Here is a 22,342-nt window from a genome sequence, read left to right on the forward strand (position 1 = left end):
TGGACTAGTTGTGTTGTGATGCATTTCATGACCGCGTGTATTTACTGAACTGTTTTTCAGTGTTTCTACTCACTGGGCTCTTGTAGCTCACCCCATTCCCTTAACCCCAGTTTTGCAGGGCCAGAGTTCAGCAGAGTGAGCTATGGGAGAGCAGAGGTTAAGCATGGGTTGCCGTGTTTGGCTGTAATAGCATAGCTAGGTTTTGATAGAGTAGTATGTGGCATGTATATGTATAGAAGAAGCTTGATGTATATGTTTAGGCAAGATGATGTAAAGATTAAGGATGATATGGTATGTTATGCTTGTTGTATAGTATAGTTGTGGACATGATGTATGGACATGATGTGTATATAGGTTAGGCATGGAAAGAGCTTATGGTAAAGAGATAGAGTATAATGAGATAATGTCTCGAGTTGTGCTTTGCCCAGTGTGTGCTGAATCCCTTGTATATGCATGTATCCTGTTTTCAGTTTCTTGATGAGAAATGAGTCAAACCAGGCTTAATACATGTTGTGTTTCGAAAACCCAGTGAATTATAACTGTGAGGGAAGACAGGGATTACTTCCTTTGACCCAAGACCAGTGCGGAGGAAAGACCAGGTTTGATTCCTGTGATCCATAGAGAGGCCAATAGAGAAGACCAGGTTTGATTCCTGTGACTCTATGGTAGCCAAGTTAACTTATGATATGCTGACCCTACAGGGTGGGTTCTATGTTTCAGAGCATAGTGCATGGAGGTTACTTGGTAGAGTATCACTGGTTTATTACAGATAGCCCTGAGGGCTAGTTCAGATTAGTATGTCTGAGCATTTGGTTCATATGATTGGACCTATAGTACAGTGTTTTAAAGGTTAAGTCTGGTAGTTTTAAAGACAAGTTTTAAAAAGTAATAGTCCAGTCGGATCATGTATGGGATTTTAACAGGTACACAGAGTTCAGGATAGGCTTACTACGGGTCTAGGCGGCCTTAAGCCGATCTGGATCCTAGTGCCGAGCAGTTTGGGCCGTTACAAAGAGGGTACCGGTTTCCGGGCTGTTACAAGTGAGCAGAATAGTAAAACATTTAAAACATATGATAACATGAAATGCATCACATCACAGCTAATCACATCAAGGATGAAGTTGTCACCAATAGTCCCCTACATGGACCAACTGTGCCAGGGGCGTAGAATGGGCCTCACTGGTCTTTCTCTTACATAGCATAACATAACATGGTCCAACTGTGCCAGGGGCGTAGAATGGGCCTCACTGGTCTTTCTCTTACATAGTGCCAGGGGCGTAGAATGGGCCTCACTGGTCTTCCGTACCGTATCATCATCATCATAGCATAAGGGGACTAAAGGATCATTCAACATCCATCCACATCATCAAACATAATATGCAATGCAACATATTCGTGAGTCTAATGCAAAACCCTATCATCTCATGGCGTTCATGATGCGTGAATCATGCTAAACTGATTTATTTATTTAAAAGCATAAGAGTTATTCCACTCACCTCTGGCTAGCTCTGACACTGACTGAAGCAGCTGACTCACTGCTGGGGTCCTCGGTTCCTCGGGTCCAAACCTACACAGGTGGACTCAAATGAGGGACCAACATACTAGAACATAACTCTAACAACATCCCCCAAAAACCCCCTAAAACATCACAAAACATCCATGCAAAACATGCAAAGAAAGGCTGGACAGGGCACTTTCGGTGGCAGGTTCGGCGGCCGAAAGTCCCTCCAAAGCCGAAAGTCAGGCAGGTTCGGCGGCACCTTCGGCGGCTGAAACTCCCAGACAGAGGCGAAACTCATGCATGTTCGGCGGCACTTTCGGCAGCCGAAACTCCCAGACAGAGACGAAAGTCTCCTTTCATGGGCAAGCTTCGGCAGCCGAAGGCTGCCTCCACAAGAGGGTTCGGCGGCCGAAAGTCCCTTCGGCTGCCGAACCTGGTTTCTCCCAAATGGCAGAAACTTGGTTCAAACATGCACAAAAGCCTCAAACTCATACCATCATGCATTTAGCTCAACCAAAACATGCATACAAGCTCCTAGGGGTCTCAAACTACCTTAAACCCCAACTACAACACATATACACAAGCATTTGCAAGCCACATTGTCCATGAACATACATTTATACCCATAAACATAACTTTAACCTAAACATGCATTCTACCCCCATGAACTTCATAAAACTTACTTAAAACATAATATAAGCTAGAGATCGACTCTTACCTCTTGAAGATCGAGAGTAGAGGCGACTAAACTTGGAGTTGGGAGAGATTTGAGTTCTTGAACCTCAAAGCTCCAAAACTTTGCTCAAAAGCTCAAATCTTCAAAAAAGAGTTAAAACAAGTGAAAAACTTGAAAGATCTAGAGGAAAAACATCAAAGATCGGTGAGGGGCGGCGGAAAGCTCACCTTGACCGAAAATGGGGAAAAACTCACCCGTTTTCGGCTAAGGGACCCTTTTATAGTGGCTGGCCAGGCCACGTTCGGGGGCCGAATGTGCCTCCGCATGCATGCCATGTTTGGCGGCCGAACTTGAGGTTCGGCGGCTGAACCTGGACTTCCCTCACTTATGCCTTCGGGGGCCTAAGGCTCACCCGAAACACATGCATGTTCGGCGGCCGAACCTGAGCTTTCCTCCAAGGTTGTTTTTATTCAAAAACTCATTTCTTTTTCATTCAAAATCATCAAAAACCTTAAAACATCTCATGAAAACATGGTTTTACCCTTCTAGAGGTCTCCGACATCCGAGATTCCACCGGACGGTAGGAATTCCAATACCGGAGTCTAGCCGGGTATTACATTCTCCCCCCCTTAAGAACATTCATCCCCGAATGTTCCTCAACTAACACATAGCATGGCATACACATAACATACACATAAAACACATAGAACTCACAAGGGACAAACCTCAGAAAAGATAAGGGTATTGCTGGAGCATGGACTCCCGTGTCTCCCAGGTGCGCTCTTCCATATTGTGGTGGTTCCATAGGACTTTCACCATCGGGATTTCCTTGTTTCTTAGCTTTCTGATCTGGGTGTCTATGATCCGCACTGGCTGCTCAACATAGGTGAGATCCTCTTGGATCTCCACATCAGGCTCACTAAGAACCTTGCCCGAATCTGACACAAATTTCCTCAACATTGAAACATGGAAAACCGGATGGATTCTTGCCATTGAAGCAGGCAAATCTAGCTTGTACGACACATTCCCAATCTTCTGCAAGATTTCGAAGGGTCCGATGTATCGTGGGGCTAGTTTACCTTTCTTCCCAAAGCAACCACTCCTTTCATTGGAGACACCTTGAGCAATACCAGATCCCCCTCCTGAAACTCTACCTGTCTTCTGCGGATGTCTGCATAACTCTTCTATCTGCTTGCAGCAGTCTTGATTCTCTCTCTGATTACGGGTACCACCCTGCTGGTGATTTCTACAAGCTCAGGCCCTGCCAAGGCCTTTTCTCCAACTTCCTCCCAGCAAACAGGTGACCTGCACTTCCTCCCATATAAAGCTTCATATGGAGCCAGCCCGATGCTAGCATGATGGCTATTATTGTAGGCAAACTCCACCAAAGGTAGATGCTGCCTCCAAGAACCGCCGAAGTCCAGCACACACATTCTAAGCATATCCTCGATAGTCTGGATGGTCCTTTCGGACTGTCCGTCCGTCTGGGGGTGGAAGGCAGTACTGAAATCCAACCTAGTACCCATGGCATTCTGCAGACTCCGCCAAAACCTGGAGGTGAACTGGGGCCCTCTGTCCGACACTATCGAAGCCGGAACCCCATGCAGCCTGACGATCTCATCCACATATACCTGCGGCAACTTGTCCACAGAGTAGCCACTCCTGACAGGGATGAAGTGAGCAGATTTGGTGAGTCTGTCCACAATCACCCATATGGAGTCCAATCTGTTGGACGCTGCCGGTAACCCCACTACGAAGTCCATAGCTATATTCTCCCATTTCCACTCTGGAATAGGTAGCGGGTTAAGCATTCCAGCCGGCTTCTGATGTTCCAGCTTCACCCTCTGACACACTTCGCAGGCTGACACGAACTGTGCCACTTCTTTCTTCATCGCTGGCCACCAATAAACTTTCTTCAAATCTTGATACATCTTGGTGGCTCCGGGGTGAACGCTGTATCTTGCATTATGAGCCTCCCTCATAATGTCTCCTTTTAGCCCTATGTCATCTGGTACACACAATCGACTCCCATAGCGGAGGATCCCCTTACTGTCAAATCTGAACTCACTGTCCTTGCCTGACTGAACAGTCCTGGCAATCTTCACTAACTCTGGGTCCTCATGCTGTTTCTGAGCCACTTGCTCCAGAAACACAGGTGTCACTCTCATCTGGGCCACTAAAGCACCTGTACCAGACAACTCCATCTGTAGACCTTCATCTATGAGCTTGTAAAACTCCTTCACCACGGGTCTCCTCTCTGCCGATATGTGGGATAAACTGCCTAGTGACTTCTGGCTTAAGGCGTCTGCCACAACATTCGTGTAACGACCCGGAAATCCGACCCGTTACCGGCGCTAGGATCTAGATCGGCTTAAGGCCGCCGGGACCCGTAGCAAGCCTACATACCTCCTGTAAACCTGTGGAATCCCATACATAACAACATATACATGATCTGTAAAAATTTTCTTTTCTCTTATCCAAGCAAAACCTGTGCATGCACAAAATCATATATAAACCCCACACTGGAGTCCTCATCAAATACTCCAATGGGGTATCATCATCATACATATCAGCTTGGATAATCATGGTCATTAACATCATTACTCATTAAATACTCTGTACATAATGGGGATTCACACACCTCTAGGTCAAGCACTACTATAATCCTCAATACATCATCAAAATCATTAATTACATTACATGGTCATAAGTACTCATTACATCATGTTCATGTCCACTACTATCTATTACAACATACATGACTTAACTTCACTCTAGCCGACTTCCCGATCTATCCTGTACCTGCAACTCTGGGGATAAAGGGAGTGGGGTGAGCTACTAGAGCCCAGTGAGCAGAATAATAAAACGTCAATTTATATCATGCTTTCATGTATGCGCCATAACACAAACATTTCACAACAAGGATGAACTTGTCACCATTTAGCCTCTATCTTTCTTACTTAAACATGCCGGGGGCGTAGAGCCGTAGCAGGCACACCCGGACTTCCATAATCTGTCATAGTGCCAGGGGCGTAGAGCCGTAGCAGGCACACCTGGACTCACATAGGCTATCATGACATACAAGGGCTAATGGATCATTCAACATTCATCCACATCAACAACAAGTATGCAATGCAACATATTCGTGAATTCTAATGCAAACAACCTAACATATCTCATGGCATTCATGATGCGTGAATCATGCTAAAACATTTCATTAATTTTCTTTAAAACTTAAAGTTTATTCCACTCACCTCTGGCTAGCTCTGAAGAGACTCTGAAGCAGCTGGCTCACTGCTGGGGGTCTCGGTTCCTCGGGTCCGAACCTACACAGGTGGACTCAAATGAGGGACCAAACATACATGAACATGACTCTAAAATATTCCCCAAAAACCCCCCTAAAACATCCTGAAAACATCACATGAAAACATGTAAGAAATGGCTGAACAGGGCACTTTCGGCGGCAGGTTCGGCGGCCGAAAGTCCCTCTGCAGCCGAAAGTCATGCAGGTTCGGCGGCACTTTCGGCGGCCGAACCTCCCAGACAGAGACGAAACTTGAGTTTCGGGGGCAGGCTTCGGCAGCCAAAACTGCCTCCACAAGGGGGTTCGGCGGCCGAACCTGAGTTTCTGCCGAAGGGCAGAAACTTGGCTCCCTTGTGTCCACAGCCTCCAAAACGCCTCAAAACATGCATAAACTTGTCTCTACACATGCATACACATCATACCTCACACCTAGGGGTCTCAAACTATAATACACCCCAACTACAACACTTCAAACAACACATTTCCAACATACATTGTACAAATCACATCATAAACCCATAAACCTAACAACAAGCCTAAACATGCATTCTACCCCATCAACTTGCATAAAACTTTCAAAAAAACATAAAAGAAGCATAGATCGAAGCTTACCTCTTGAAGATCGAGAGGAAGAACGACCCTAGCTCGGAAAATGGAGGGATTTAGCTCCAAGACTTCCAAGCTCCAAACTTGCTTAAAAACACTCAAAAACTTTTGTGGAACCTTAAAACTCAAAGAAAAAGGTGGGGATTGAAGGAAAAACACAAGATTTGGGAGAGGGAGGTCGGAAGCTCGCTGAGGTCGAAAATGGGAGAAAACTCTCCCATTTCGGCTAAGTGCCCCTTTTATAGGTGGCTGGCCAGGCCACGTTCGGGGGCCGAAGGTGCCTCCGCATGCATGCAAGGTTCGGCGGCCAAACTTGGAGTTCGGCGGCCGAACCTGCATTTCCCTCACTCAAAATTTTCGGGCGCCTAAAGTCCCTCCGAAAGCATGCATGTTCGGCGGCCGAACCTCAAAGTTCGGCGGCCGAACCTGGGTTTTCCTCCAAAGATTGTTCATGCAAAAACTCATTTAATTCTTACTTAAAAACATGAAATACATTAAAACATTTCATAAAATCATAGTTTTACCCTTCTAGAGGTCTCCGACAACCGAGATTCCACCGGACGGTAGGAATCCCGATACCGGAGTCTAGCCGGGTATTACATTCTCCCCCCCTTAAGAACATTCATCCCCGAATGTTCCTCAACTAACACATGAAACATGGCATCAACATGGTATAAACATAACATACAGACACTCAAAACAACTAACACTCACCTCAAAACAGATGGGGGTATTGCTGGAGCATAGACTCCCGGGTCTCCCAGGTGCATTCCTCTAAGTTGTGGTGGTTCCAAAGGACCTTCACCATCGGGATTTCCTTGTTCCTCAGCTTTCTGATCTGGGTGTCTAGGATCCGCACTGGCTGTTCTACATAGGTGAGATCCTCATGGATCTCCATATCAGGCTCACTAAGAACCTTTCCAGGATCCGACACGTACTTCCGTAACAGAGAAACATGAAAAACCGGATGGATTCTCTCCATCGAAGCAGGCAAGTCTAGCTTGTACGACACATTACCGACTCTCTGAAGCACCTCGAAAGGACCGATGTACCGTGGAGCTAACTTACCCTTCTTCCCAAACCGAACCACTCCTTTCATAGGAGACACCTTGAGCAAAACCAAATCCCCCTCCTGAAACTCTAGCTGTCTTCTGCGGATATCTGCATAACTCTTCTGCCGACTAGCAGCAGTCTTGATCCTCTCTCTGATTATGGGTACCACCCTACTGGTAAGCTCTACTAACTCCGGACCCGCAAGAGTCCTCTCTCCTACTTCCTCCCAGCAGATAGGTGATCTGCACTTCCTCCCATACAAAGCTTCATATGGAGCCATCCCTATGCTAGCATGATAGCTGTTATTGTAGGCAAACTCCACCAAAGGTAGATGCTGCCTCCAAGAACCGCCAAAATCTAGCACACACATTCTGAGCATATCCTCTATTGTCTGGATGGTCCTCTCTGACTGTCCGTCTGTCTGTGGGTGGAAGGCAGTACTGAAGTCTAATCTGGTACCCATAGCGTTCTGCAGACTCCGTCAAAACCTGGAGGTGAACTGGGGCCCTCTATCTGACACTATAGATACCGGGACCCCATGCAGTCTGACAATCTCATCTACGTACACCTGCGCCAACTTGTCCACAGAGTAACCACTCCTGACAGGGATGAAGTGAGCAGATTTGGTGAGTCTATCCACAATCACCCATATGGAGTCCAATCTGTTGGACGTCACCGGTAACCCCACTACGAAGTCCATAGCTATATTCTCCCATTTCCACTCTGGAATCGGTAGTGGGTTCAATATTCCAGCCGGCTTCTGATGCTCTAGTTTCACCCTCTGACACACATCGCAGGCTGACACGAACAGTGCCACGTCCTTCTTCATAGCTGGCCACCAATACACTCTCTTCAGATCCTGATACATCTTGGTGGCTCCAGGGTGAACACTATACCTGGTATTATGGGCTTCCCCCATAATATCTCCCTTCAGACCAATGTCATCTGGCACACATAATCTGTTCCCGTAGCGGAGGATTCCCTTATCATCAAACTTGAACTCATTACTCTGGCCTGACTGAACCGTTCTGGCTATCCTGACCAACTCTGGGTCCTCATGCTGTTTCTGAGCTACCTGCTCCAGAAACACGGGTGTCACTCTCATCTGAGCCACCAAGGCACCTGTGCCAGACAACTCCAACTGTAGTCCCTCACTCATAAGTCTGTGGAACTCCTTCACCACCGGCCTCCTCTCTGCTGAAATGTGGGATAGACTGCCGAGTGATTTCCGGCTTAGGGCGTCTGCCACAACATTCGCCTTACCCGGATGGTACTGAATCTTGCAATCATAGTCACTCAACAGCTCTACCCATCTCCTCTGCCTCATGTTCAGTTCTCTCTGACTCAGGATGTACTGCAGGCTCTTATGATCTGTGAAGATCTCACACTTTACCCCATAAAGGTAATGCCTCCACATCTTGAGTGCAAAGATCACTGCTGCCATCTCTAGGTCATGTGTGGGGTAATTCAGCTCATGCTTCTTCAGCTGCCTAGAAGCATAAGCGATCACCCTCTCATTCTGCATTAGCACACAACCCAGTCCCACACGGGACGCATCACAATATACTGAGAAGTCATCATCACTTTTTGGCAGAGCTAACACCGGTGCTGAAGTCAACCTCCTCTTAAGCTCCTCAAAGCTTTCCTCACACTGATCGGTCCATATGAACTTCTGATTCTTCTTTGTCAATTTGGTCATAGGAGCAGCAATCTTTGAGAAGTCCTGAACGAACCTCCTGTAGTAACCTGCTAAACCCAGAAAACTCTTGATCTCGGTCACTGTGGTGGGTCTAGGCCAGTTAGCTACAGCCTCTACCTTCTTGGGGTCTACTTCAATACCCTGTTCTGACACAATGTGCCCCAAGAATGAAATGCTCCTAAGCCAAAACTCACACTTGGAGAACTTGGCATACAAGCCATGCTCTCTCAAGGTCTGCAAAACTGTCCTCAGGTGATGGGCATGCTCCTCTGCATTTCTGGAGTACACTAAGATATCATCTACGAAGACAATAACGAAGTGATCCAGATACTGACTGAATACTCTGTTCATGAGGTCCATGAATGCTGCAGGGGCGTTGGTCAACCCAAACGGCATCACAAGGAACTCATAGTGCCCATACCTGGTCCTGAAAGCTGTCTTCGGTACATCTTCATTCCTTATCCTCAACTGATGGTACCCTGATCTCAGATCTATTTTGGAGAAACAACCTGCTCCTGCTAGCTGGTCGAATAGATCGTCGATCCTCGGCAAAGGGTACTTGTTCTTGGTAGTGACCTTGTTCAACTGTCTGTAGTCGATACAAAGTCTGAGGGATCCATCCTTCTTCCTCACAAACAAAACCGGAGCACCCCAAGGTGAAGTACTCGGTCGGATGAAACCCTTATCTACCAGCTCTTGCAACTGTTCCTTCAGTTCTTTCAATTCAGCTGGTGCCATCCTGTAGGGAGGGATAGAGATCGGTCTGGTACCAGGCATTAACTCAATCTCGAACTCTATCTCCCTAGCAGGTGGTAACCCTGGCAGCTCGTCTGGGAAAACATCTAAGAACTCACTTACCACAGGCACTGAGGCGGGCTCTCTGACATGACTATCTAACTCCCTCACATGAGCTAGAAACCCCTGACATCCCCTCCTAAGCAACCTACGAGCCTGAAGAACTGAGATCAGACCTCTAGGTGTACCCCTCTTGTCTCCTCTGAAGACGACCTCTGACCCATCCTGATCTCTGAATCTGACTACCTTGTCTCTACAGTCCAAGGTAGCACTATGGGTCGATAACCAATCCATCCCTAGAATGACGTCAAAATCTGTCAAGTCTAGAACCACAAGGTCGGCGGAAAGACATCTTCCCTCTATGAAAACTGGACTACATTGGCAGACTGCCTCTGCCACTGACGGGTCACACTTGGGTCCACTGACCCATAGGGGACACTCTAACCCAGAGACCATCAATCCTACCCTCTCCACGACTCTCGGAGCAATAAAAGAATGAGATGCACCCGGGTCCATTAAGGCATACACATCAGAACAACCAATGATGAGATTACCTGCCACCACGGTGTTGGATGTGTTGGCCTCCTGCTGAGTCATAGTGAAGATCCGTGCCGGAGCTGATGGACCTTCACCTCTGTATCCTGCTGATGAAGAGGCTGACCCTCTCCCTCTGCCTCTGCCACTGGCCTGTGTTGCGGCTGGAGCTACTGGCTGCACCACACTGCCGGAGGCTGTCTGCTGAGACGGTGCTGCAAAGGCTGCTCTAGGACAATCTCGAGCCAAATGACCCGCCTGCCCGCACCTGAAACAAGTGTTTGTCCCTGCCAGACATACTCCCTTGTGTGGTCTCTCACATCTCATACATGCTGTAACCTCTGCGCCAGAGCTTGAGCCACTGCCTAAACCCAGACCTGACTTGATCTTGTTCCAGAACTTATTCTTCTTAGATTTTCTGTGGCCTCTGTCCCACTTCTTACTGCCTGCAACTGCTGCACTCAGAGAAGAAGAGTCTAACCTTTCCCCACCCGGGGTCTTGGAACCAGAAGACTGTGCCACTGACTGTTTTACCTTCCCCTCAACGATAGCACTAGCCTCCATTCTCCTAGCCATATCTACTATGGCATGGAAACTCTCCCTCTCTGCTGACTGTATCAAAGAGGAATACCTGGAGTGCAGCCTCATAATATATCTACTTGACTTCTTGTAACAGCCCGGAAACCGAACTGCCACCGGCACTAGGATCCAGATCGACTTAAGGTCGCCGGGACCCGTAGTAAGCCTGCTATCCTGTCTGTATACCTGTGAAATCCCATACATGATCATACATTTGCTGTAAAAACATAAAACTTTTCTTCATTCCAAGGCTTAACCTGTGCGTGCACTCTTCCTGTTCTCTACTAATCCCTACTAGAGCTCCTCATGGCTCTAGGCGGATCAATCTCATAATGTGAAGCCTGGTTTTTCTCATAAACATACAACAATAAAAAAACATACATAAACTGATCATGTGACTCCACAAAGGGATTACAATTCTTATAGTCAAGCACCATGCTATACACTATACATAAACCTTATCTCTTTACATTTACATGTCCACACTAGCTATTACACCACTCTGTACTCTTCCTGTACCCTGCTGAGTTCTCTCTGATCTCTGAACCTGCACAACTGAAGTTAGGGGAGAGGGATGAGCTACGATAGCCCAGTGAGTAGAATAGGCAAATACAGGTGATAAAACATGCTCTCATGGAATGCAACACATAAGCACATCACCTCGGCCGGACGGATCAAAACTCCCTCTATATCATCTGGGGTACCTAAGTACCATGTGCCTGGTCCCCGTAGGGCTGTTCCAGGTCTTTGTGTGCCTGGTCCCCGTAGGGCTGTTCCAGGTCTTTCCTCTGAGGGCTAATGAATCCTCACGAAGTCCGTGCCGCCTCACATAAGCAATGTACAAGGAGCAGTGCCAAGTACAAGGATAAATGCAATGCATCATCTTTGTGTACACTAATGCACTCACCCTAAAGCATATTCATGATGCATGAAGCATGATAAAATATCAGTTCTCATATTAAAACATTAAGTTAATTTCCACTCACCTGGTTATCTCTGAACTGACTCTGCAGGTTCTGACACTAGACTCACTGCTGACTTCCCTGATTCCTCTGGTCCGTTCCTACACAGGTGGACTCAAATGAGGGACTAAACTCACTCAAGAACATCTCTACGAAACTCCCCAAAACCCCTCTAAACAAACCTCAAATCATCACATAAAACATGCAAAAGAAAGCTGGACAGGGCACTTTCGGCGGCAGGTTCGGCGGCCGAAACCCCACTCCAGAGACGAAACTCATGCATGTTCGGCGGCACCTTCGGCGGCCGAAGGTCTCGTCCAGAGACGAAACTCACACACTTTCGGCGGCCGAACGCCCTCTTTCGGCGGCCGAAAGTCCCTTTCTAAACCGAAAGCCTAGCTTTCGGGGGCAACCTTTGGCAGCCGAACTGCCTCCACAAAGGGTTCAGCGGCCGAACCTTCCTTCGGCGGCCGAACCTGGTTTTGCCCGAAGGGCAGAACCCTGCTCTGTTTCATGCAAACTTTGCCCAAAAACCTACCAACATGCACATCAACTACTCCCAACTAGCATATACACATATATATGCACAAAGGGGTCTAAAACTATCCTAAAACCCCAAACAAACATAACACACAACACTTAATCATGCTGGAACACCACAAATCACCAAAAACCTCACCGAAACCTAAACATGCATACTACCCATACAAACTTCATAAAACCTTTCAAAATCATCAAAGAAGCTCAGGATCTTCACTTACCTCTTACACAACTTGAGGATGAAGGATCCTAACGTGGAGATATGAAGAAAAGCTCTTCCAAAGCTCCAAGCTTCAAACTTTGGTTCTTTTGCTCAAAACCTTCATAAATCATCAAAACTCTTAAAACTCTTGAAAGATTTGATGAAAATCATGGAAAACATGAAAGTCAACATAGGAGAGGCTGAAACTCACCTCTGGCTGCAAGTGGAGGAGAAATAACCTCCTTCCACCGACCCTTGGCCCTTTTATAGGTGGCTGGCCAGACCACCTTCGGCAGCCGAACGTGAAGCCGCAACCATGCAATGTTCGGCGGCCGAAAGTGCCCTTCGGCGGCCGAACCTTTGCATTTCTCCCTTGTTGCTTTTCTGTCAAAATTCAAGTCTTTTAACCCTTCAAAACATGAAAACCAATGAAAATACCTTAAAAAACATATGTATTACCCTTCTCGAGGGTTCCGACACCCGAGATTCCACCGGACTATAGGAATTCCGATGCCGGACTCGAGCCGGGTATTACATTCTCCCCCCCTTAAGAACATTCGTCCCCAAATGTTCCTAACACAATATAAACACAGAGAAAAGGGGAAAACTAACCTTAAAACAGATATGGGTATTGCTGGAGCATGGACTCCCGAGTCTCCCACGTGCACTCTTCTAGGTTGTGGTGGTTCCACAAAACTTTCACCATTGGTATCTCCTTGTTTCTCAACTTTCTGATCTGGGTGTCAAGGATCCGCACTGGCTGCTCTACATAGGTGAGATCACTTAAGATTTCCACCTCAGGTTCACTAAGAACCTTCTCTGGATCTGACACAAATTTTCTCAACATAGAAACATGGAATACCGGGTGAATTCGTTCCATAGAAGCCGGTAAATCTAGCTTATACGATACAGGCCCGATCTTCTGCAAGATCTCAAAGGGACCAATGTACCGTGGGGCCAGTTTACCCTTCTTTCCAAACCGAACCACTCCCTTCATTGGAGACACCTTAAGCAATACCATATCCCCCTCCTGGAACTCTATCTGCTTCCTACGGATGTCTGCATAGCTTTTCTGTCTGCTTACAGCTGTTCTGATCCTCTCTCTGATGATAGGCACTAACTTGCTGGTTATCTCAACTAACTCTGGCCCTGCAAGAGTTTTCTCTCCTACCTCTTCCCAGCAAACAGGTGTTCGGCACTTCCTCCCATACAAAGCTTCATAAGGAGCCATCCCTATGCTAGCATGATGGCTGTTGTTGTAGGCAAACTCCACCAGAGGTAGATGCTGCCTCCAAGAACCGCCAAAGTCTAACACACACATTCTCAACATATCTTCAATGGTCTGGATGGTTCTCTCAGACTGACCGTCTGTCTGTGGATGGAAAGCAGTGCTGAAATCCAACCTTGTGCCCATTTCATTTTGCAGACTCCGCCAAAACCTGGAGGTGAACTGAGGTCCTCGATCTGATACTATCGACACTGGAACTCCATGCAACCTTACTATCTCGTCTACATACACCTGCGCCAACTTGTCCACAGAGTAGTTACTCCTGACTGGAATGAAGTGAGCAGATTTAGTGAGTCTATCCACAATCACCCAGATGGAGTCTAGTCTGTTAGACGTCGCCGGTAAGCCCACTACAAAATCCATAGCTATGTTTTCCCATTTCCATTCTGGAATCGGCAGTGGGTTAAGCATTCCAGCCGGCTTCTGGTGCTCTAGCTTCACCCTTTGACATGTCTCGCAGGCTGACACGAACTGTGCCACTTCTCTCTTCATTGCTGGCCACCAATACACCTTTCTCAGATCTTGATACATCTTGGTGGCTCCCGGGTGAATACTATACCGTGCATTATGAGCTTCCCTCATAATGTCTGCCTTCAAACTGCTATCATCTGGTACACATAACCTCTTACCGTGCCGAAGAATCCCCTCACTATCAAATCTGAACTCTGCACTGTTGCCCGACTGAACAGTCCTGGCAATCTTCACTAACTCGGGGTCTTCGTGCTGTTTCAGAGCCACTTGCTCTAGAAACACTGGTGTCACTTTCATCTGTGCGAGCAAAACACCGGTACCAGATAACTGCAACTGTAACCCTTCTTCCACGAGCTTGTAGAAATCCTTCACCACCGGTCTTCTCTCTACTGCAATGTGGGATAAACTGCCAAGTGACTTTCGACTTAAGGCATCAGCTACAACATTAGCCTTACCCGGATGATACTGGATCTTACAATCATAATCACTGAGCAATTCTACCCACCGTCTCTGCCTCAAGTTTAACTCTCTCTGACTTAAGATGTGCTGCAGGCTCTTATGATCCGTATAGATCTCACATTTTACCCCATAGAGGTAATGCCTCCACATCTTAAGTGCAAAGATAACAGCTGCCATCTCCAGATCGTGTGTCGGGTAATTCAGCTCGTGCTTCTTCAGCTGTCTAGAAGCATAAGCTATCACTTTATCATTCTGCATCAACACACAACCTAACCCCACTCGGGATGCATCACAGAACACTGTGAAATCTTCATCACTGATCGGCAGCGCTAACACCGGTGCTGAAGTTAACCGTCTCTTCAACTCTGCAAAACTCTCCTCACATTCCTCTGACCACACAAACTTCTGATTCTTTCTGGTCAGTCTGGTCATAGGAGCAGCTATCTTCGAGAAGTCCTGAACAAATCTCCGATAGTAGCCTGCCAAACCCAGAAAACTCTTGATCTCTGTCACCGTAGTGGGTGTAGGCCAGTTGGCTACTGCCTCTACCTTTTTGGGATCTACTGCTATACCGTCCTCTGATACAACATGTCCCAAAAAGGAAATGCTCCTTAACCAGAACTCACACTTGGAGAACTTGGCATACAAGCCATGCTCTCTCAAGGTTTGCAGCACTATCCGAAGATGCTGGGCATGGTCCTCTGCATTCCTGGAGTACACCAAGATATCATCAATAAAGACGATCACAAAACGATCCAAGTACTCCCTGAAAACCCTGTTCATGAGATCCATGAATGCTGCAGGGGCGTTAGTCAACCCGAACGGCATCACAAGGAACTCATAATGCCCATATCTGGTTCGGAAAGCAGTCTTGGATACATCTCCTTCCCTGATCTTCAACTGGTGGTATCCGGATCTCAGATCTATTTTAGAAAAACAACCTGCTCCTGCCAGCTGGTCGAATAGATCATCGATCCTGGGTAACGGATACTTGTTTTTGATCGTGACTTTGTTCAACTGTCTATAGTCGACACAAAGTCTAAGAGGTCCATCCTTCTTTCTGACAAATAATACTGGAGCACCCCAGGGTGAGGTACTCGGGCGGATGAAACCCTTAGCTACCAAATCCTGTAACTGCTCTTTCAACTCTCGCAACTCTGCTGGTGCCATCCTGTAGGGAGGAATAGAGATCGGTCTGGCATTGGGCATCAACTCAATCTCGAACTCTATTTCCCTATCCGGTGGTAGTCCTGGAAGCTCTTCAGGAAACAAATCTGGGAAGTCGCTAACAACTGGTACTGAGGATGGTTCCCTAATCTGACTGTCTAGCTCTCTCACATAAGCTAGGAACCCCTGACACCCCTTCCTTAACATTCTACGAGCCTGGAGGGCTGATATCAAACCCCTAGGTGTCCCTCTCCTGTCTCCTCTGAAGACACACTCTGACCCATCCTGGTCTCTGACACTGACTACCTTGTCTCTACAGTTCAGGGTAGCATCATACGTAGATAACCAGTCCATCCCTAGAATGACATCAAAATCTGTCAACTCTAGAACCACCAGGTCAGCTGGAAGGTATCTACTCTCTATGCACACTGGACTGAACCGACAGACTGACTCTGCCAAAGATGGATCACATTTGGGTCCACTGACCCAGAGAGGACACTCTAACTCAGACACCATCAGACCCAACCTCTCTGCAGCTCTAGAAGAAATGAAAGAGTGAGAAGCACCGGGGTCCATTAAAGCATACACCTCTGAACACCCAATGATGAGATTACCTGACACCACCGTGTTCGACGTGTCTGCCTCCTGCTGAGTCAGGGTGAAAATCCGTGCTGGGGCTGACGGACCTGCACCTCGGGAACCCATCCCTGATGAAGAGGCTACCCCTCTTCCTCTTCCTCTGCCACTGCTTGGTGGTACGGCTGAAGCTACGGGCTGAACTACACTGCCCGTACTCATCTGCTGGGATGGTGCAACCAAAGTCGCCTGAGGACATTCCCGTGCATAATGTCCCTCCTGCCCACATCTATAGCAGGCTGTGGATCCCAACTGACAAGCTCCTCTATGCTGTTTGCCACACCTCTTGCACACTGGAAAATCTACGCCAGAACTGGAGCCACTACTCATTCTTAGACCTGACTTAAGCCTGTTCCAGAACTTGCCTCTCTTTCCTCTGAATTTCTCCCATCTCCTCTTCCTTGCACTTACTGTACCCTGTGAGGAGGAACCTGGTTTAGCACCAGAAGACTGTGCCTTAACTACACCTTGACTTATGGCACTGGCCTCCATCTTTCTAGCAGCATCCACAATAGAGTGGAAACTTTCCTTCTCCGCATGAAGAATCAAAGAGAAATACCTGGGATGAAGCCTTGTGGCATATCTCTTTGCCTTCTTCTGATCTGTATCATATGCTTGACCGACATATGGCAACAATTCCAGGAACTTATCTGTATATTCATCAACGCTCATCTCCTCCGTCTGTCTCAACTGCTCAAACTCCACAACCTTGAGTTCCCTGGAACTGTCAGGAAAAGCCCATCCAGCAAATTCGTTGGCGAACTCTTCCCATGTCATACTCTCAAGTCTCGGGTCCACATAGTTCTTGAACCATTCTCTAGCTTTCTTACACTTTAACGTGAACCCTGCCATCTCAATGGCTCTACCATCATCTGCTCCCAACTCACTTGTTATCATTCTGACTGCACTGAGATACTCAAAGGGATCATCTCCTGTATTGAATTTCGGAGCATCCAACTTTAAGTACTCGGTCATCTTCACCTTACTTCCCCCTGAAGAACTGGGTTGCTGTGCTTCCACAACAGGGGCTACTAGTTCAGGAGGTGGTGGTGGAGGAACTGGTTCCCTTACTTCAGGTTGTACTGGACTTGGATGAACAGGTGGGGGTGGATACATGTGATAGGGTGGATAAAAGGAAGGATAGGGCATATATGGCATGTAGGGTGGATATGGGGCAAAACTGGAGTAATCCGACGTGCCTCCCATCGGATACTCTGGGCCCTGTGGAAAGGGTGGATAGCCAAACCCAGAGGCCTGAACGCCTCCCTGGGACTCCCCCATACCTTCTTCTGACCTTCCTACACCCATGCTTGCATCTCTACTCTGATCCTCTTCCCTCACACCTCTTTCTTCTACTGACCTTCCCCCTCTGCTTACTCCTCTCCTGCTCTCGTCAGAAGACCTTCTCGGGTCTCGTGACGTTCCTTCCCTGCTTGACCTGTGCGATCTTGCCCTTGGCAAGGCAGGTGGACGAGCAGCTGTACCCTCACTTACGGGTGGGACTCCAGTCAATCTCGCGGATCGACGAGTTCCTCGCATCTTCACTCTCTGGGAAACAACAAACACAAAAAAACATAAGCAACACATCAAAAAAATGCACATGCATAACTCATGGCATTGCACATCAGCATATAGACAGGACTGACATCCTATCCTAGTGGACATGTTTTCCTATGGTGCTTGACCTGCTAAACCTCTCTATGAGCCCAACTCTCTCTCTATAGGTCCGACCATATGAACCTAGGGCTCTGATACCAATCTGTAACAGCCCGGAAACCGAACTGCCACCGGCACTAGGATCCAGATCGACTTAAGGTCGCCGGGACCCGTAGTAAGCCTGCTATCCTGTCTGTATACCTGTGAAATCCCATACATGATCATACATTTGCTGTAAAAACATAAAACTTTTCTTCATTCCAAGGCTTAACCTGTGCGTGCACTCTTCCTGTTCTCTACTAATCCCTACTAGAGCTCCTCATGGCTCTAGGCGGATCAATCTCATAATGTGAAGCCTGGTTTTTCTCATAAACATACAACAATAAAAAAACATACATAAACTGATCATGTGACTCCACAAAGGGATTACAATTCTTATAGTCAAGCACCATGCTATACACTATACATAAACCTTATCTCTTTACATTTACATGTCCACACTAGCTATTACACCACTCTGTACTCTTCCTGTACCCTGCTGAGTTCTCTCTGATCTCTGAACCTGCACAACTGAAGTTAGGGGAGAGGGATGAGCTACGATAGCCCAGTGAGTAGAATAGGCAAATACAGGTGATAAAACATGCTCTCATGGAATGCAACACATAAGCACATCACCTCGGCCGGACGGATCAAAACTCCCTCTATATCATCTGGGGTACCTAAGTACCATGTGCCTGGTCCCCGTAGGGCTGTTCCAGGTCTTTGTGTGCCTGGTCCCCGTAGGGCTGTTCCAGGTCTTTCCTCTGAGGGCTAATGAATCCTCACGAAGTCCGTGCCGCCTCACATAAGCAATGTACAAGGAGCAGTGCCAAGTACAAGGATAAATGCAATGCATCATCTTTGTGTACACTAATGCACTCACCCTAAAGCATATTCATGATGCATGAAGCATGATAAAATATCAGTTCTCATATTAAAACATTAAGTTAATTTCCACTCACCTGGTTATCTCTGAACTGACTCTGCAGGTTCTGACACTAGACTCACTGCTGACTTCCCTGATTCCTCTGGTCCGTTCCTACACAGGTGGACTCAAATGAGGGACTAAACTCACTCAAGAACATCTCTACGAAACTCCCCAAAACCCCTCTAAACAAACCTCAAATCATCACATAAAACATGCAAAAGAAAGCTGGACAGGGCACTTTCGGCGGCAGGTTCGGCGGCCGAAACCCCACTCCAGAGACGAAACTCATGCATGTTCGGCGGCACCTTCGGCGGCCGAAGGTCTCGTCCAGAGACGAAACTCACACACTTTCGGCGGCCGAACGCCCTCTTTCGGCGGCCGAAAGTCCCTTTCTAAACCGAAAGCCTAGCTTTCGGGGGCAACCTTTGGCAGCCGAACTGCCTCCACAAAGGGTTCGGCGGCCGAACCTTCCTTCGGCGGCCGAACCTGGTTTTGCCCGAAGGGCAGAACCCTGCTCTGTTTCATGCAAACTTTGCCCAAAAACCTACCAACATGCACATCAACTACTCCCAACTAGCATATACACATATATATGCACAAAGGGGTCTAAAACTATCCTAAAACCCCAAACAAACATAACACACAACACTTAATCATGCTGGAACACCACAAATCACCAAAAACCTCACCGAAACCTAAACATGCATACTACCCATACAAACTTCATAAAACCTTTCAAAATCATCAAAGAAGCTCAGGATCTTCACTTACCTCTTACACAACTTGAGGATGAAGGATCCTAACGTGGAGATATGAAGAAAAGCTCTTCCAAAGCTCCAAGCTTCAAACTTTGGTTCTTTTGCTCAAAACCTTCATAAATCATCAAAACTCTTAAAACTCTTGAAAGATTTGATGAAAATCATGGAAAACATGAAAGTCAACATAGGAGAGGCTGAAACTCACCTCTGGCTGCAAGTGGAGGAGAAATAACCTCCTTCCACCGACCCTTGGCCCTTTTATAGGTGGCTGGCCAGACCACCTTCGGCAGCCGAACGTGAAGCCGCAACCATGCAATGTTCGGCGGCCGAAAGTGCCCTTCGGCGGCCGAACCTTTGCATTTCTCCCTTGTTGCTTTTCTGTCAAAATTCAAGTCTTTTAACCCTTCAAAACATGAAAACCAGTGAAAATACCTTAAAAAACATATGTATTACCCTTCTCGAGGGTTCCGACACCCGAGATTCCACCGGACTATAGGAATTCCGATGCCGGACTTGAGCCGGGTATTACACTTCTTTTGATCTGTGTCCAAATTCTGCCCAGCATATGGCAACAACTCCAGGAACCTGTCTGTGTACTCCTCCACACTCATCTGTTCAGTCTGCCTCAACTGTTCGAATTCTATCATCTTCTGCTCTCTAGAGCTCTCAGGGAAAGCCCATCCTGCAAACTCATTTGTGAATTCCTCCCAGGTCATACTGTCGGCTCTCGGGTTCACATAGTTCTTAAACCAACCACGTGCCTTCTTGCACTCCAGTGTGAACCCAGCCATCTGAATGGCTCTACTGTCATCAGCCCCTATCTCATCTGTAATAGTCTTGACCCTGTTCAGATACTCAAATGGGTCATCGCCTGCTCTATACTGAGGAGCACCCAACTTCATGTAATCGGTCATCTTGACCTTGCTCCCTCCAGATGAGGCAGGTTTGGGTACTTGTGTTTCCGGGACAGTAGGTACTGGTGGTGGTGGAGGTGCAACATCCCCTGGGGTAGGGTTTGCTGTACTGGTATAGGGAGGTGGAGGTGGGTACATGGGGTACTGAGAGTATGGTGGGTAGTAAGGTGGGTATGGCATATGTGGAGGATAAGGACTAAAACTGGGGTTATCCGATGTACCTCCCATCGAATACCCTGGATGGTGTGAATAGGGTGGGTAGTGATGTGGCTAGACATAACTCGAGGCCTGAGTGCCTCCTTCTGATTCTCCCATGCCCTCTTCCGGTATGCTCACACCGAGACTGCCATCCCTCCTCTGGTCTACTTCCATATCCTCAGACATTCCTCCCTGCACTGTTCCCCTTACTGATCTGCTTCTACCCAGATCCAAAGACCTTCTAGGGTCTCTAGCTACTCTGTCTCTGTTGGACCTACTGGACATTGCCCTAGGCAATGCTGAAGGACGGGCATCAGCGCCCTCGTCCTGAGGTGGCACTCCAGTCAATCGTGCAGATCGACGAGTTCCTCTCATTCTATCTTCTGAAAAACAGCACATAGCACAAGCAATCATTAGCATCATATGGTTCATGTGGAAACACATGAACCCTCATCACATACATAGCATCACATCATAGCATTTATGCACATGCATATCATCATGGCATATCATATCATCATATAGACAGGACTCTACATCCTATCCTAGTGGACATGATTTTCCTAGTGTGCTTGACCTTCTAGAACATCTATGAGCTCGACACTCTAGGTCCGACCATATGAACCTAGGGCTCTGATACCACTCTGTAACGACCCGGAAATCCGACCCGTTACCGGCGCTAGGATCCAGATCAGCTTAAGGCCGCCGGGACCCGTAGCAAGCCTACATACCTCCTGTAAACCTGTGGAATCCCATACATAACAACATATACATGATCTGTAAAAATTTTCTTTTCTCTTATCCAAGCAAAACCTGTGCATGCACAAAATCATATATAAACCCCACACTGGAGTCCTCATCAAATACTCCAATGGGGTATCATCATCATACATATCAGCTTGGATAATCATGGTCATTAACATCATTACTCATTAAATACTCTGTACATAATGGGGATTCACACACCTCTAGGTCAAGCACTACTATAATCCTCAATACATCATCAAAATCATTAATTACATTACATGGTCATAAGTACTCATTACATCATGTTCATGTCCACTACTATCTATTACAACATACATGACTTAACTTCACTCTAGCCGACTTCCCGATCTATCCTGTACCTGCAACTCTGGGGATAAAGGGAGTGGGGTGAGCTACTAGAGCCCAGTGAGCAGAATAATAAAACGTCAATTTATATCATGCTTTCATGTATGCGCCATAACACAAACATTTCACAACAAGGATGAACTTGTCACCATTTAGCCCCTATCTTTCTTACTTAAACATGCCGGGGGCGTAGAGCCGTAGCAGGCACACCCGGACTTCCATAATCTGTCATAGTGCCAGGGGCGTAGAGCCGTAGCAGGCACA

This window comes from Manihot esculenta, chromosome 8, assembly GCF_001659605.2.
Source record: "Manihot esculenta cultivar AM560-2 chromosome 8, M.esculenta_v8, whole genome shotgun sequence".
Lineage (NCBI taxonomy): Eukaryota > Viridiplantae > Streptophyta > Magnoliopsida > Malpighiales > Euphorbiaceae > Manihot > Manihot esculenta.